The sequence below is a fragment of the Euprymna scolopes genome, chromosome 20 (genome assembly GCF_053919585.1).
Source record: "Euprymna scolopes isolate OS-2025 chromosome 20, ASM5391958v1, whole genome shotgun sequence".
Lineage (NCBI taxonomy): Eukaryota > Metazoa > Mollusca > Cephalopoda > Sepiida > Sepiolidae > Euprymna > Euprymna scolopes.
The window spans coordinates 65,238,092-65,250,581 of NC_136501.1; the positions used below are offsets into that span (position 1 = coordinate 65,238,092).

General features: G+C 36.8%; 1 protein-coding gene across 1 annotated transcript in view; it reads right to left on the reverse strand.

The window, feature by feature from the left end:
• The window catches only part of LOC145241454 (phospholipase D1-like), a 320,978-nt gene that overhangs the window by 284,303 nt on the left and 24,185 nt on the right, over nt 1-12,490 (reverse strand). The gene's annotated exons all lie outside the window — the stretch shown is intronic.

Here is a 12,490-nt window from a genome sequence, read left to right on the forward strand (position 1 = left end):
CAAAAAGGAATACGATACATTATACATTAAAACAAAAAGTAAAAATCTATATATTAATACGATAGCGTGTGTGTTATTTTCTGTGTCACACTTACATCCGGGTCGTTTAATTGTTACGTACTTCCATTTCTTGTCATAAATAATTTTACCAAGAATTCTTCATAAGTTTTGGTTATGACTGAAGGAACACAAGTTATATATATATATATATATATATATATATATATATACACACACACACAAGTTTTTATTTCGGTTTCGATTCAAGCTAATGCCCCCAAGTCATATGGATATATTTTTTTTTATTTTTGAAATCGCAACTTTATTTATATATCTATAAAAGTGAACGTGTCTGTCTGTGTGTACATTTTCCTTCGCAATAACTCTGTTAATTTTCAGTCTACAGACTCAAAATTTGATATGCAGGGTACTGAGATTTGAGAAAATCGATGTGATTGGTCTTCGGCCAGAAATTTGGCTGTTAAGTTGTCAAAGTTCAACGATTTGACCTTTAAGAACTCCAAACTCCTCCGATAATTTTGGGTCTAAACACTTGAAATTTTAGATATAGGTTCCTTGGACATGGATCTAACTTAAGTAGATTTGAGCCCAAAACAATAAATTTTAAGGGGGTCATAATAGGGGTCAAATTAAAAAAACGTTTTTTTGTTTTTCTTGCTAAGCATACACCTCCAAACGCCCGAGCAACGCCGGGCACCTATGCTAGTAATATATAAAAATCGATAGAACATTAACTCTATACTAATATATACGAAATCTGCAAGAATTAAAATATCATATTTAAGCATACTTTACCACTGGACTTTGCTGGGCATTCGTGCAGTTTTAACAAAAAAAAAAAAAAAAAAAAAAAAAAAAAAAGCTACAATATTATCAGAGCGGCTCATTTACACCGACCATTTACAAAATACCAACATCAATATATTGCATATGAATGAGTCCCCTGTGGAATTTCCACAGGTTCCGCTAGTTTATTATTAAAAAGAAGCAAAGAGTCACTAGCCTAATCGGTCTCACATTGTCTTCCAAGCACCTGCACCTGTCTCATTGCTGTAATGTTGCATGCCTGTGCTGATTTTATACGTTCTTCCATGGGACGTGCCTTGATAAACTCAACACGCTAATACCCGTCCCCTCAACATAAATACCTTCAACTAAACTAGTAGAAAATCTCATTCTTTGTTGTAGAGGTCTCCTAATATCAGAAAACTTTCTACAATAATTTCTTTCCTTAAATGGCTTGAGTTTGAAATTCTCTCCCTACTTTCGATTGCACCAACATGCAGAAGTTTAAATGAAATGTGAACAAACATCTTGTTGTACAGTTCCTCACTTAAGATGCTTCCTGTGGTCCCTAATCACAGAAGCCGCTTACACCTTCATGGCAAACAGCTTGTTGGGGTGAATTAAATAAAAATAAAACATTTAACAAGTTGTAAATTTAAAAAATATATTTTTTTTTGTGTTTTCTTTGTAGCATAATCAAAAGTACTTTTACTTTATAATTAGCGACTGTGTTTTCTTTGTGAGAATGTTTTTTTTAAAACAATAGCGCTGAAGTGACTGTAGAATATTATACAAACAAAATCTTTAAAATCTATTAGGATATTATTCTAGACTTTAGGTTGGTTGGTTGGTTGTTTTTGTTTTACGGCATATCAACCCTTTTTGGGTTATTTAATGCCGAATCCAAAGATTTTGAAGAAAAATTTTTTTAATAGAATATATTTGTTGTTTTCATGTCAGTTTCTATTTAACCCATAGTTGGGACCCTAACAGGTACTACCACTCCGGGTCAGAGTGGACCTGGGAGCAATGATAATTAAAGGGTGGCTCCACACTCCCCAAAGCCCACAAGCTGGGGCCTCACCACTGGATATAGTTTAAGGTCATATCCAGGACCCCCATTGAGGGACTTTTACCCTCTGCAGGGGGGAAGTCGGCATATTCTAATGCCCCACCGACAGGGCCCTAGACTTTAGGTTTTAAATTCCAAGACTCATGTGATTCTAGAACCCGGACTATTCTAGACTTTAGGTTCTACATTCTAGGACCCATATCATGTGGTTGAAGGACCAGTGAAAATTTGCACAATTGTATCCACGTGTTGTGTATTGCTGCAGTCTGTATGGTTCTCTTCAGACATAGGAGGTCCAATCTCCCAGGTTTTAACTTCTGAGGAGGGGTTAGGTTATTGCTAATCACCTGAAGAGCACCAACTGAGAAATGCCAATGGGTTTCTCAAGCATTTTTGTAAGCCAAATAGTGTTTAGCCCAGCACTCTGGTTTCTCAAACCCATATTTAACCTTGTGCCTAACCCCCTGACAAGAAGGTAAATACCATATTGCTGCCGTGTATTTTATGGACGTCTAACATGATTGATGGTCTCACAATATTATTGCACGATCTTTGTTTAAACTGAAACATTTATTAGAGTACTATATAATATAATTTCAGAATATATCTGCTAATAAGAGTTTCTCTAAAAAACCGTTTGTAGGGAGTTGTAACATATTACCATTGTATGGATATTCGGTACAAACACAGGCCTCACGATATTATTATATTATTAAACTTTCATCTTAGTCCAAAGACCAAGAAAATGTACTTTAGTTACAGTTGCATGTTCGACATAACAGCGACATCAGATGAAATCTTTTAAATTACATTTTTGCATGGTATTTCCTATGATTGGACGATCTTCTCATCTTATATAAAAAAAAAATGGGGTAGAGCGTGATAACGTACGTATGAACATGAAATTGTCTTAACATATTTGTGAAAAGATTAAGAGTTACTTCCCTTGAACTCAAACCAATATGGCGAATAAACAAACACAGAATCTTAACATGTGTCCTTAGACACCGGAGCAAATGACAGCATAATATCACTCAGAATTTATGAAAAAAAAAAAAAATGTACCCCCAAAAACATTGATGAAAACACAAAAACAAATAATGTAAAAAGGGAGACAACTATCCTTTAGGCAGTAAATGACTAAAATATCTCAATATGACGCTGCAATATTAAAAATCAAACACAAAGATTCACCAACCATCAGAACAAAATATTGATATTGGGGTTAAAACTATGCATGCAATAGGGATTGGCACAACTTAACTGTAGCGTAAAAACAACGATCTTGGTTTTAATAAAGTAAAAAAAAAAATGTAAAGCAAAACAAATAAGATTTCATTATCTTATTTAGGGAAAAAATGATATCCATCCTGATTCAGAAAATAAACAAAAAACAAAACAAACCAAATTAGAACAAAATCAGCATTTACAACCTATGCAAGTAGATGCAAACACATAAGGGTTAGGTGTAACACTAATAAATGATAAAATCTTGAGCAATGCTATGCAAACATCAAAATTGAACTTGACCTAATAATACATATTGTTGATATGACAGCATAGAAGAAGATAAAGAATCGAAAATGATAAAGCATGCAATAATAAATGGATGGTCAGAGGATGTAAAAATTGCACCCAGTCTTATAAGGAACTACTGGTTATTGAAAGAGTGCCTATCAATACAAAATGGATCAGTCACTAAAGGTGAATGTGTAGTCATACCAAAAAGTATGAAAAAAAAAAAAAAAAACTCATTCAGAAATGCACATCAAAAAATAGAAAAATGTTAGAAGCAAAAAATCGTGTTTATTGAAGAGGAATTAAACAAATACATAGGAATGAAGTCATGTGCAAGCACCGGAGAAAGAATACCAAATAAACAATGATAATCAAAGAATACTAAACCAGACCATTCCCAAATATTGCAACTGACATCTTTGAGTTTAATGGTCAGCAAATTTTACTTGTTGCTGATCAATACAGTAAAAATGAATTCGTTAAGACATTGAAGAACGTCACAAATACAAATGGTATTGAATACTTATACACATCTATATACAAACAATGAGATATTTTGATCAAATAAATTCCACAACTTTGCAATGGAATAGTGTAATAAAATTATGTATTATTCAGTTCAACAAGAAAGGCTGACTCCAACGCTGTGTGTCATGGATTTCCTCTCTTTCATCTTCTCTTAACGCCATATCGCCGTGTCTCACATTGGCAGCTGTGGAGGAGAGGGGGGTACGCACGAGTTCACAAATATAAAAAAATAAAATAAAACAAAACACAAACTTTGACACATTCTGCAACTGTGTGTGTGTGTGTGTGTGTGTGTGTGAGAGAGAGAGAGAGAGACACACACATCATCAACCCACTGAACGCCAAGATCGATATTTATTTCTTCTGTCAAGCCTGCGTTTGCCAGTTGTTCTGAGCCACAACTTGTATTCAACTGGGTTAAACTCTCAACTCTCAACTCAAAATTGAACGAACAATCTTATTTTAACTTTCCTTTGTGTTTCTTTGTAAACAATTTCCTTCATTTCGTTCTGCTAATAAGCTTACGAAGAACCATTCCAAAAGTAATGCCTGTATTCTTTTCTATTCTGTTCGAATGGATTAGAGAGGATTACAAATTGCTATACAGTTGTGGAACACAAAAAAATTATCTGTTATGTATCTGTCTGTCGATCTACGAGGAGCGTGCAATAAGTAATACCCCTGACCCACTTCCCATAGCAGTAGAGCAACGAAACTTGGCACAGTTATTAGTCTTTCTCTACATAGGAACCACCCAGAGTTATGCATTTCTCCCATCGTTTGATGCAGTTGTAGACATCGTTTTTGTAGAACATCCCAGGTTGGTCCTCCAACCACGATGTGACTTCAGAAATCAAGGCTGCATCATCTGGGAAATGCTTTCCTTTCAAAAACAACTTCATGGCTGGGAAAAGGCGAAAGTCAGGAGAGTAGGGAGGATGGAGAAGGATTTCATAACCACATGCCTGTGCTTCTGATCTGGTGACATGCGAGTTGTGGACCGGAGCGTTGTCTTGCAGGAGGAGGGTATCTTTGCTGATCTTGCCCCTCCTCTTGATTTTGATAGCTTCCCTTAATTTCCTCAAAAGTGAAGCATAATAGGCTCCTGTAATTGTGGTACCATTTGCCAGAAAATCTGTCATCACCACTCCGTCCTGGTTCCAGAAGACTGAATATGACCTTGCCAGCGGAGGGCTGCACCCTTGCCTTCTTTGGAGGTGGTGAGTCCAAGTGCTTCCACTGCATTGACTGGGCTTTGGTCTCTGGATCATAGTGATGGACCCAGGTTTCATCCTGTGTAATCAGTCCTTTGAAAAACTTTGACTTATCTTCTTGGCACATCTCCAAATTCATCCTCGAGCACTCAACGCGTTCTCGCTTCTGGAATGGTGTGAGCAACCGGGAAATCCATCTGGCAGACACCTTATGCATAAGCAAATGATCATGAATGATACTTTCCAAAGACCCTGTACTAATCTTGACATCTTGGGCTATTTGGCGAATAGTAATGCGGCGTTCTTCCAAAATGGCAGGCTCAAATTGAAGGACAGATTCCCCATCAATAGCAGAAGGGGGTCGACCAGGTCTGGGAGCTGTTTCCACAGACTTCCGACCATGTTTGAATTCACGATGCCAGCGTTTTACAAGGTCATATGATGGGGCATTACCACCATAAGTTTCTTTCATTTCATCAAAAGTCTCCTGTGGTGTGCGTCCTTTCAAATACAAAAACCAAATCACTGCTCAACATCCAACAGGCTCCATTTCACACCTGACTCAGTTCAAACACCTGTAAAACAGAAACCACAATTAGTTCAGAGCTGTAATTTGCCACATAACTCGTAGAGATATAAATCATTGCACATGCAAAATATCAGCTAGATCAGACAACTGGAAGTGGGTAAGGGGCATTACTTATTGCATGCTCCTCGTATCTATATATCTATATGTATCGATCGATCTATCTATTTTGATCTATCTAGCTAATTGGTGAGGTAAACAAGAGATGGGATGTGAAGTTATGTTTTGATAAAAGTTGTCAAAACATATTGAGGTGTAAAATGGACAAATTGCACCGGAAGCTCTAAAAATAACTGATCGAAAGGATGTGTTTGTTGTCATGTATTCACGTTGGCCGGACATAAAGTCAAGTTGGAATTTGGACGTCGAGGAGAGCAGATGGTTTAACAGGTTCCTTCGCCCTGGGAGGGAGCTGACGTGTCTCAAAATTGGAGACTAGAATTAATTTCCCAAGTAAAAATACTCACTTTCCATTCTTCTGCGATCGACACCTGAAAAGTGAATAAAAACTAAACCAACCACCGTCTTGGAGTAAAATGTATTTATTCAAACAGGTTCCAGTTTTCCTCCAAGAACAGATGAATTCCAAATGGACGACACAGTTAAAAAGTTGGAAAAGTATGTCAAGCTTCATGTATGCGTTTATGTTATGTCTGGCACACACGCACATTGTTACAGAGAGAGAGAGAGAGAGAGAGAGAGACAGAGAGAGAGAGAGGTGAGTAAATGCGGAGTGTAGACACGTTTACCAGAATCGAAGGTCAGCTGACCAGATTACGTATATGTGACGTGGTCAGGTTGGCTAGATCTGTGAGATTTGATTTGGGCTTTGAAGAAGACGGACGGTTGTTCCGTTGTCTCCCCCTCTTAACTGGGGAGGGGGGAGACGAACGCTGATGTGTGTAGAAGAAGAACCCACACAAGCCGATTTCACTTCCACCTTCTGCAGGACCTCTGAGGAAAGTGAAATAAAAACTATAAAACCCATTCATCGTCTTGGAGTGATAAATCTTCGTCAAACAGGTATCAAGTCTCCCTCCAGGATGAGAAATTTCCAGATGGTCCAACATCGAAGAAGCAGAGGTAGGTTCTGAAAATACATGTCACACACACGATTCCCTTTATGATAATCAAACACACAACCATTTATATTAGAGACAATCATACGCACACAGAATCCTTTTGATGTTATATACACATCCTTAAATGGTGCCCTCAATGAAGAACCCTATGTAACAACACAACACAGACTAATCATAGTACATAAATAGACTGCAACACAATAACTTAGTGTTCAGATAGTGAGGAAGGCACGATAGACATTTAGTAACACAACATACAATAACACAACATATATACAAACACCACCTCACAACGTAACACAATTACATTATTATGATTATTGAACTTATGGATTCATGACCTCAAATTTTCATCTCCCTGTTTCAGATATTGATAGTGTGTGACTAAGAAAACATCTCCTGTCATGGATGGGCATCAGAAGCAGAAATACAACATTGAATTCCTGACCAAAGTGCATCAACAATGCTGATGACTATGTAGAAAAATAAATTCTGGAGGACAAAAGGTCTCTTGTTTTAATGGTATCACTCCTGCCTTTGTAGCTTTTCAACTTTTTGTAATTTATAAAATTAGAGGCTTTAATTTTGGAACAACCCTCGTATTTCCTCCTTTTTTACTATATTTTTTTTCTATTTTTTTTAAATTCCTAATATTTTTAGTGGGGATGAGATATTGATACTATCACAATGTGAATTAATGCAATCTACATCCAGCCACAATCAAATGGATTCATAGAGAAAGAAAAAAAAAATGGACTACCAAATGGCTATGCTATGTCTAAGTGCATCCCCACTTAATAATCATTTGTCATCTCTGGCAGAAATCCTATAAAACAGGAAAATAAGAACAAGGATCCCAACCTTGTTGAAAACCAACAAACTGAAAGACAACCAAATCCGGGAATGGATGTGTATAAAAAGCAGGAAGCAACAATTGTATTTCAACAGAAATGTAAAAGACCTTCCCAAATTAATTGTATAAAAAAAAAGTGTCTGTTCTTAAGGAAAATGACACATGGCAGCCAGCGATACTGATAGACAAATCTACTAAGCCACATAGCTACATTATGAAAATGAACAGCAATAAAAAAAAAAAAAAAAAAAAAAAAAAACTAAAGCTATTAAAACACAACAAAAGATACTTGCAGTAATTATACAAACGTCAGAGAAAGATCATTTTTCAACTACGAGGGGCGTGCAATAAGTAATGCCCCTGACCAATTTCCAATTGTCTTATCTAGCTGATATTTTGCATGTGCAATGATTTATATCTCTACGAGTTATGTGGCAAATTACAGCTCTGAACTAATTGTGGTTTCTGTTTTACAGGTGTTTGAACTGAGTCAGGTGTGAAATGGAGCCTGTTGAATGTCGAGCAGTGATCCGGTTTTTGTATTTGAAAGGACGCACACCACAGGAGACTTTTGATGAAATGAAAGAAACTTATGGTGATAATGCCCCATCATATGACCTTGTAAAACGCTGGCATCATGAATTCAAACATGGCCGGAAGTCTGTGGAAACAGCTCCCAGACCTGGTCGACCCCCTTCTGCTATTGATGGGGAATCTGTCCGTCAATTTGAGGCTGCCATTTTGGAAGATCGGCACATTACTATTCGCTAAATAGCCCAAGATGTCAAGATTAGTACAGGGTCTGTGGAAACTATCATTCATGACCATTTGCATATGCATAAGGTGTCTGCCAGATGGATTCCCCGGTTGCTTACACCATTCCAGAAGCGAGAACGCGTTGAGTGCTCGAGGATGAATTTGGAGATGTGCCAAGAAGATGAGTAAACGTTTTTCAAAAGACTGATTACACAGGATGAAACCTGGGTCCATCACTATGATCCAGAGACCAAAGCCCAGTCAATGCAGTGGAAGCACTTGGACTCACCACCTCCAAAGAAGGTAAGGGTGCAACCCTCCGCTAGCAAGGTCATACTCACAGTCTTCTAGGACCAGGATGGAGTAGTGATGACAGATTTCCTGGCAAAATGTACCACAATTACAGGAGCCTATTATGCTTCACTTTTGAGGAAATTAAGGGAAGCTATCAAAATCAAGAGGAGGGGCAAGATCAGCAAAGATACCCTCCTCCTGCAGGACAATGCTCCGGTCCACAACTCGCATGTTGCAAAGATCAGAAGCACGGGCATGTGGTTATGAAATCCTTCCTCATCCTCTCTACTCTCCTGACTTTGCACCCTCTGACTTTCACCTCTTTCCAGCCATGAAATTGTTTTTGAAAGGAAAGCATTTCCCAGATGATGCAGCCTTGATTTCTGAAGTTACGTCATGGTTGGAGGACCAACCTGGGGTGTTCTACAAAAACGGTCTTCAGAGCTGCATCAAACGATGGGAGAAATGCATAACTCTGGGTGGTTCCTATGTAGAGAAAGACTAATAACTGTGCCAAGTTTCATTGCTCTACTAGTATGGGAAGTGGGTCAGGGACATTACTTATTGCACGCCCCTCGTACCAGCTCAAGGGATCAAACAAGATGATCCAATATCACAACTGAGCAGTGATCTCACAGACAGTGCCTAGACACCTCCTCCCCTACAACTGCAGACCCAACCCAACTAAATACAAGAATTACCATTATCAGACTGACTTAAAAGAACTAAAACACTAACAAAATTTAAAGACTTAATAAAAGTAACTTTGTATTGATGAAGGGTTTCTATTTACTTGCCTCCCCACGAGCGCAAAGTTAGATATAAGGTCAGTTTTTAATGTGAGAAAAATCCAGCTCCCCAAAACAGACACCCTAGATTGAAACAAAAATTAGAACTGCCTCAGTCTGAAAGGATTTCTACTTTACTGAGAGAAGACAGATTAAAGTGCAGCATCAGAACAGATACCACACTTTGTTCCTAGTTAAAGTTACTTCCCTTGAACTCATAGTTAATTCAAACCAATATGGCGAATAAACAAATATAGACTCTTAATGTGTACTTGTATTAATTCTTATCTAAGCAAGCATAAACCATTACAGCATTATTATGAATTCTTATTACCTTCAGCCAAATTCCTACTCCAATAAATGAGATTCTACTTTTTATTTTTAGGCGATTACATGTGAACACCTTGAAAAACTTGATAGAAAAAAAATATTTTAGAACTTAAAATGGGGGATTAGTTTCGGATATAAATTTAATGTAAAATGATTCCCTCCTCCCCATTTCCGGGTCATTCTATCGTTTCAGGTCGGTTAAATTAATTTATTTTTTAGTTTTTGCTATGGGAGCAGATGGGGAGATGAATTCTGTGCAGAAGCATTGGAGTTGATATGTGTCCTCTCCCATAGATGTGTTTAGTTCGCATAAACTAACACTGCAATCAATTTAAGAATCGTTATCGTTTCTTATTGTTTAGGAAAACAGTCACACTTACAAAGAAAATGATATCTAATTACGACGTATTCAGGCTAATTCCTATTTCAGTTAGGTGAAGCAAAGCATTTAATGTGAAATGGGTTTTGACATGGTTGCGACTTATTTTTACTTGGACCATGTATCAAATATAACTATGTGCGAAAATATATATAGTGTAACTCGGGTATGAGAGACCAGGATATAAGAGAGATTTTCTCTGGTTCCAAATTAGAGCCTGTGTTAATGTGCAGTGTAACTTGGATAGAAGAGAGCCTCCAAGCTCGGAGAAGTCTCTTATATCCGGGTCGCACTGTACATTTATATGTTAAAGTTGGTTCATTTCTAACTATTTCTTATTCATTTGACGATAATTAAAACGGTAACGACTAAGACTAAAACGCTATATATTTTGATTTCAATTCTAATTGATGGCACCCAAATCACATTTTTTTTTTTTTACTTTTAAAATCATTGCTATATATTGGATACGATATATAACATTGCTATATATTGGATACGATATATAACATTGCTATATATTGGATATGATATATAACAATCGATAGAGAATTGGCTACATGATTTAAAATATCACATTCGAGCATATTTTACAACCGGGCAATGCTAAGCATCCAGTTAGTAATATTTAAGTTTTAAGCCACTTTACTTTATGGCATTGAGTTAAATAAATAGAATTTATTGAATTATCAAGTTTTATCTTATATTTTAATATATTTAATGGAGAAGAGTTGTGTGACCAATTCTGCATGACAAACTAACTTATCTCCCTTGCTTTCCTTGAAATTCGCACTTGAAAAAATACAAAATGTCTGGCCGTTAGTCTCTGATTTTTTTTTTTTTTTTTTTCCACAAAATAAATCTAGCACGTCTTCTGGATCATTTTTCATAATTTGTGGAATTTATACTAATTTCGACATTACATCTAAGTATATAATAATGTTTTAATCCAATTTATTTTACTATAAATAGTTAATAGAGTCAAATCTGTTGTAACCATTTTGAACAAAGTATATAACTGGAGTGGAAGCAAATAAAGGTCGAAAATGCAGAAGCCAAATATTCAGTCTTTAGTTGTTTTTACTGTTTATGTATACAGTTCAAAATGGCTACTGCAGATTATTTAACTCAATTAAATCAGTCAGGGGTTTTCCCTTGGCACCAAAGTCAACAGGATCTAGGACATTTTTAAAACAATATTTTCCTTGTTGACTGAGAAATAGCTGATGTCCTGAGAAGTTTTAGGACGCCCAGCCTCTGAGGTCGTTGCCTCTCACCTATCAGGGAGGGGAGTAGGCTTATTGCTTACTGTCTGAAGAGCTCTTACTGGGGAATGCCTATGGGGCTGCCCAGCAAATTTTTCATCAGCCAGTGTCCCTCCTTCAGGAATGCTGGCTCAGCTTACCCTCACCTTCTAACCTTGTGTCACATCTTCCTGCTATGGGAACGAAATAAATATCAACTCAAGTAACTATTTACAGTAAAATAAATTGGCTTAACACATTTTTTTTTAAAGCATTAAATTTTCTTTTAACGCATATAGGTCATGAGTAGGTAAAGCAAAATAGTTTTTGATTAATTTCCAAGCGGTATTTTTCTTCAAGATTATTATTGCAGGGCCGATTGTTTTTTTTGTTTTTTTTACAAAGGAATCATCAATTATCAAGGCCCAGAGGCCACTCGAGGATAATAGTCAAAGAGTGTACAGTGGTCAAAAGAACAATATAGTAATCATTCAAAGTGTTAATTTGGTAAATTGGATTACTTAAGAGGAACGGCTCATCAAGAACTTGTTTACATTGGACTTGAAGACGGCCATATTGTAGTCAGCTGGAAAGCAGGTAAACGGAAGAGAGTTCCACAGATGTGCAGTTCTTAGAAAGAAGCTTTGTTCATAGAATCTACATTTAGGTTTAGGCACAGATAAAGAGTGGGGGAAATTATTGATAGTGTTAACAGCCAAACGAGTGTTTCTCGTGAATGTTTGGCAAGGGGGGAACTATAGATTGGAGCTCAGACGAGCACTTGTCATGAAAATAACGATTAACAGAGACGGGTTGCTAATTGGCTATACAACCTAGGAAGTAGACACAAGCAATATACAGCAAAGAAGAAAAGACAAACGCGGATGAACAGTTATAAAAGAAATGTATTTATATCGCCATAAACACAAGAAAATTTAGAAGAACTGTAAGAAATCGATCAATGATGATTCTGAAAGCTGGAAAGTTAGAAAAACAGGAAATATTGTACTTAGACAGCAGCAGAGACTGAATGGACAGG